Here is a 6,166-nt window from a genome sequence, read left to right as displayed (position 1 = left end):
CTCCCTTACTGAGAGTCATTATCAGATTCCCCTTAAAACTCCCCATCAAGCCCCCCCGCCCTTACATGAGACGAGAGTCCACCATCATATTTCCCCTTACATAGGAGTCTCTATCAGTTCCCACCTTACATGAGGGTCTCCATCAGATTCCCCCTTATATGAGAATTCCCATCAGAGTGCTCCCTTACTGAGAATCATTATCAGATTCCCCTTAAAATGGACTCCCCATCAAATCCCCCCCCCCCCCACATGAGACTCCCCATCAGATTCCCCCCTTACATGAGATTCCCCATCAGAGTTTCATATGACCTCAAAGAGCCAGACAGAATCTTGCAGCGGGCCATATTTGGCCCATGGGCTATAGTTTAAAGACCCCAGATTTAAAAAGTAACTCAATGTTAGTTGAGAAAAATACATTCCCCTCTGGGTGAATCTATGTACATTGCAAAGATTTTAACAAAGGTTGTTGCAGATTCCTACTTTTTGTTATTGCTAAGAAACCCCTGTGTGTTTTTCTGTGTCCATGTGGGAAAGTGAATCTAATAATTATCAATCAGCTGTTGTACCTGCAGGGCTCTAATAAGGAAAGCTGCTGGGCCTGCATCCCTTTAGACATGTTTTCCTATAGGGAGTATCTTACTAAAAATCACATTTTGTTGCAGTGGATGCCTGATATCTGACTTGTATCTTAGTGCAGACTTCTGGGAAAATCGGTGAGCCAATCACACAATCAGGAAATTATGTTTCTGGGGGGGTTCTGTACACGTTCTGCGTACAGAACACTTCCAGGCAGCCATATTGCATTGCATTTTACAGAAAATTACAGTGGCTGCAGATTGAAAATGAAAGGTAATTTTAACCACTTCAGTCCGGGAAGGATTTACCCCCTTCCTGACTAGAGCACTTTTTGCGATACAGCACTGTAGCTTTAACTGACAATTGCACTGTCGTACGACGTTGCACCCAAACAAAATTGACGTCCCTTTTTCCCCCTCAGATAGAGCTTTTATTTGATCACCTCCACAGATTTAATTTTTTGCGCTATAAACAAAAAAGTGCGACAATTTTGAAAATAAAGCAATATTTTTTACTTTTTGATATAATAAATATCCCCATTAAATATATAAAAAAACAAATTTTTTCTCAGTTTAGGACGATATGTATTTTTATACATATTTTTGGTAAAAAAAAAATCGCAATAAGTGTATATCGATTGGTTTGCTCAAAAGTTATACCATCTACAAAACAGGGGATAGACTTATAGCATTTTTATTATCATTTTTTTTTATTAGTAATGGCGGTGATCTATGATTTTTATCATGACTGCAACATTATGGCAGACACATCGGACGCTTTTGACACCATTTTGGGACCATTGTCATTTATACAGCCATCAGTGCTATAAAAATGCACTGATTACTGTGTAAATGACAATGGCAGGGAAGGGATTAAATACTGGGGGGCGATCAAGGAGTTAAGTGTGTCCTAGGGAGGTGTTCTAACTGTGGGGGGATGGGCTTCCACTGACATGACAGCAATCACTGCTCCCGATCACAGGCAGCAGTAGATCCCTGTCCTGTCACTAGGCAGAACGGGGACATGCCTTGATTACATAGGCATCTCCCCGTTCTACAAATGGAAGAGGAAAGGCGCCTTCTAAGTGCAGTAAAACAGTAAGTTTTAATAACATTAACAAAATCAATACACTCACAAAAGTGGTTCATAGATGGGCATTGTATTAATTTCAGCATCTGCTAGTCGCCGTCAGAGAGGAGAGGCCATCAGCTGTAAATCCAGCAGAGGGATAGATGATGTGGATGGTCCCAGGCCCGGAAACACCGCTGGATACGCTGTTTCCGGTGGTTGTGGAGCGCGAAGCTCTAGGCACCAGTGATGGCGGGGGTCGGCGTCACTTCCTGGTGTCACTTCGCGGGGAGGAGCTCGCGTTCGGGACATGCGTGTCCCTTCTTCAGGCTTTATGGCGGCCATTTTATATACAGTCCTTTTATACCCCCTAGGTCACTTGATTGTTACCATAGCAGCATAAGAAACAGGAAGTGACAAGAAGGGCTCTATATAAAAAACAACAACGCTAATGGTAATGATAAGTACAGAGTGATGGGGGAAAGAGTATACATACATGGGAATAAACATAGCTAAGATATGGATTGTTGGAATGGTAAAACAGAGGGGAATAGCAAGTGAGATAAAAGTAATAATAATAATAAATGAAAGTAAATGTATAAATGAGAATAAATGAGAAAACCATAAGAGAAATACGGATGTGATGGACTATAGATATGACTTACCGTATATACTCGAGTATAGGCCGACCCGAATATAAGCCGAGGCCCCCAATTTACCCCCAAAAAAACTGGCAAACTTATTGACTCGTGTATAAGCCGAGGGTGAGACATGCCTGTCCATCCCTGTGTGTGTGTCCGTCCATCCCTGTGTGTCCGTCCATCCCTGTGTGTCCGTCCATCCCTGTGTGTCCGTCCATCCATCCCTGTGTGTGTGTGTGTGTCCATCCATCCATCCATCCCTGTGTGTGTGTGTCTCCATCCATCCATCCATCCATCCCTGTGTGTGTGTGTATCCATCCATCCCTGTGTGTGTGTGTGTCTCCATCCATCCATCCATCCGTGTGTGTGTGTCTCCATCCGTGTGTGTGTGTGTGTGTGTGTGTGTGTGTGTGTGTGTCCAGCCTACCTGTGTCCCGAGCCTTTGTCCCGAGCCTCCGTCCCGTGTCGTGCCTTGCCTTCGTCCCGTCCCGTCCCGTCCCGTCCCGTCCTGTCCTGTCCCGTGCCGTGCCTTGCCTTGCCTCCGTCCCGTGCCCTCTTCGTCGGCGGCCATTGTAAAATTCAAAAGCCGCGCCTCCTCCTTCGCCTGTGATAGGCGGAACACTGAATTTCCCAGCAGCCTGTGTTCCGCCTATCACGGACGTCGTATCATCCTCGTCCGTAGTACGAGGATGAGAAGATGCCCGTGATAGGCGGAACACAGGCTGCTGGGAAATTCAGTGTTCCGCCTATCACAGGCGAAGGCGGAGCCGGAGGCGCGGCTTTTGAATCAGAATGGCCGCTGTCTGTCTGCTCGACACGCTGATCGAGCGGGCAGACAGCGATGACTCGAGTATAAGCCGAGGGGGGCACTTTCAGCCTCAAAAAAGAGGCTGAAAATCTCGGCTTATACTCGAGTATATACGGTATGTTTAATCCGAATGATCACTAGGACATGTCTAGTTTAATTTTAATTTGATCTCCCCGTTCTACATCTCCACACCGCAATTGCGGGCCACCGGCGAACATCGGGTTTCTGGGACCCACGGGCGTGTGGCAGGCTCAAGCGCCCGATAGGCTGCGAATTTAAATGGACGTACAGGTATGCCCATTTGCCTGCCTATGCCATTCTGCCAACGTACATCTGTGTGCGGCGGTCAGCAAGCGGTTAAATAACATTCAATTACAATAATACTTTATTGCATTTATATACGCTATATTATTTTTTTCTGTGTTTGCTATTTTTTCCCCCCACAAAAGTGGAGTTATCCTTTAAAGAAATGAGCTCTGAATTTAGAAGAATTCTTATATTGTCTACCAGGATCTTTTTACACTGATCACTTACAGTATATGGCCTCCTAATTGCCTATCGCTCATCTTTTTTGGCCTCATAGTGAAGAGTTTTCTCAATAGCTAACTTAGCTGGCACTTGGTCCTTTTTTGATAACCTGCCTGCAATCTTTTGGCCATGTCACCTCTGGCTGACAGCAGCCCCAGACAGTTCTGCTGAGTACAAGTGACTATCTTTGCCAGCGAGCTGGAATAGGCTCAGACACTGATTGGGTCATGCTGAAAACATTCTTGCCCAGTGAAGTAAGTCTGTTTGTATTTTAAGTTCACTGGGACTAGTGAATTAAAAGCCTTGAACTCCCGCGGTTTGTCACTTTGTTTTTTAAGGAGCGTGACAGGCGGATTTTTTTTTTTCCCTCCCCTCCAAAGCAATGACAACATACTAAACTCTGCTGGAAGGATAGGGAAAGGGGGCTACAAGGAGAGGAAGGAGGGAGAGAAAGTCCTTTTTGGAAAAGCAAGGCCGTTGCAGGTAGTTGCATGCTGTGCTGACAGCTGTCCCAGCCATTCAGTTGCTGTCAGAGTGGCTATGCAGCAGGTGCAAGCTTTGCTGCCATTGATTTTTTATTTTTTTTCCTCCACAAAGACAAGAAGCGGCCAAGGAAGTGGCTGACCTGGGATTATTGGAGCGCAGACACTCTCGGCTGAGTGAGGTAAGGCAACAGGTGTGGACGTTGGACTGCAGAGAGGATGAAGCTGTAACATCACTTAATCTGTGTTGTGATACAGAATTTGCACATAAGCAGCTGGCACCCTTGCCCGCAGTTGTTGTATGGGTGTGACGGCTAAATCCTTTGCGTGGCCCCTGTCGGCTCAGCAAACATATGGTTTTTATGGCTTGCCTAGAAGGAGGGAAAACATAAGCGCAGTCTAACCCTTTTTTTGTGATTAGGGATGAGCAAAGTGAACGCCGCAAAATGAATTTTGCTGCAAAATTTGTGGTTTTGCTGTCAGCAAAATTTTCGTGAATTGCAGACTTTCCATTTGCTCACTGAGCTGCTTCGGTGACATTCAAATGAAGAAAAAAAAAATTAAAATGAATTGCTGCTTCTCTTCTTTTTTTTTTTTTGCTTGGGTACATTGAGGATAATTTTACCTTCTTTCAATTAATTTTCTTCTTTTTTTCAATCCTTTTTTTAAAGAAGAAATTTCTATTGTAGTTCTTTCTTTTTATGTATTTTCGTATATTTGATTGTCCTTTTGTTTGTGAACAGTAGAAGTTAACATTTTCATTGTCGTTCTTTGTTTTTCCTTTTTCCTTTTTGTGTATTTGATTGTCATTTCGTTTTTTCACAATAGAAAGTAACATTTCTATTGTAGTTCTTTTCTTTTGTGTATTTGATTGTCATTTTGTTTTTGCACAGTCAAAAATTAAAATTCTATTGTAATTCTTTTTTTTTTTTTGCTGTTGGTGGATTTGATTTTCGATTGGCTATGAACAGTAGACGATTAAATTGTCCTTCTTTGTTTTTTTATTTTTCCTTTTTTGTGTATTTGATTGTCATTTGTTTTTTGAACAGTACAGCATACAATTTCTACAGGCATGCCCCACTTTTAAAGAGGAGCTGCACAAAAAAAAAAAATATTAAAAGCCAGCAGCTACTAATATTGCAGCTGCTGACTTTTAATAATATCACACTTACCTGTCCCAGGTTCCAGCGATGTCGGCGGCAGATGGCGAGCGATCGCTCGTCTCGCTGCAGCCACCGCCGCCATCCTCTGTCAGGGAATCGGGAAGTGAAGCAAGAGGGCTTCACTGCCCGGTTCCCTACTGCGCATGCGCGAGTCGCGATGCGCTGGTTCCCCGCTGTGTCTCTGGGAACTGTGTGTTTCCCAGAACACAACGGGGGGGGGGAGCCATGCGGCGGTGGGCGGAGCCATGCGGCGGTCTGGCCGGAAGTGGGTGCAGTTACCTGGATTATCCAGGTAACTGCACCCCCCTCCCCCCCGAAAGGTGCCGATTGTGGCACCGGAGGGGGGGAGGGATAATACTAGCGGAACTTCCCCTTTAGGGTGAAGAACCGCTTTAAGTACACAATGGGGTTTATTTACTAAAGCTGGAAAGTGCAAAATCAGGCTCACTTCTGTATAGAAACCAATGAGCTTCTAACCTCAGCTTGTTCAATTAAGCTTTGGTAATAAAACCTGGAAGCTCATTGGTTTCTATGCAGAAGTGAGCCTGATTTTGCACTTTCCAGCTTTAGTAAATAAACCCCATTGTGTACTTAAAAGTGGGGTATACCTGTATTGGAGTTGTTTGAATTTCTTTTTTCTATTTTGTGTAATTGATTTTGATTTGGTTTTTGAACGGTAGAAGATAACATTTGTGCTGTTATTGCCCAGTATAATCTGAACAATTGCTACATTGATAATTTATGTTAAAATAAAATTGGAATGGTCTTCCTACTAAGCCCTGCCCTTTCATTTTTTCTTTCTGCAGTCTGGGTCTATCTTACTCAGAAAGCTTATTGGACCTTTAAAGCGGAAGTAAACCCATCCATAAAACAGTTTCATTTCTTTCACGTGCCGGAACT

General features: G+C 43.9%; 1 protein-coding gene across 2 annotated transcripts in view; it reads left to right on the top strand.

Moving 5' to 3' along the window:
* The first annotated feature begins 3,946 nt into the window (after positions 1-3,946).
* Positions 3,947-6,166, top strand: part of MAP3K7CL (MAP3K7 C-terminal like) — a 92,283-nt gene continuing 90,063 nt past the window's right edge. Inside the window, exons 1-2 of one of the 2 annotated variants that reach the window (XM_077480019.1) lie at positions 3,947-4,104; positions 4,219-4,285. The gene's annotated coding sequence lies outside the window, so the exon portion shown is untranslated. Of the gene's footprint in view, positions 4,286-6,166 lie in introns of both variants that reach the window. The other variant, XM_077480017.1, reaches the window with a different exon arrangement.

The sequence above is a fragment of the Lithobates pipiens genome, unplaced genomic scaffold (genome assembly GCF_037356315.1).
Source record: "Lithobates pipiens isolate NorthernLeopardFrog02 unplaced genomic scaffold, aLitPip1_a1.2 Scaffold_16, whole genome shotgun sequence".
Taxonomy (NCBI): domain Eukaryota; kingdom Metazoa; phylum Chordata; class Amphibia; order Anura; family Ranidae; genus Lithobates; species Lithobates pipiens.
This window is presented reverse-complemented; position numbering and strand designations above follow the sequence as displayed.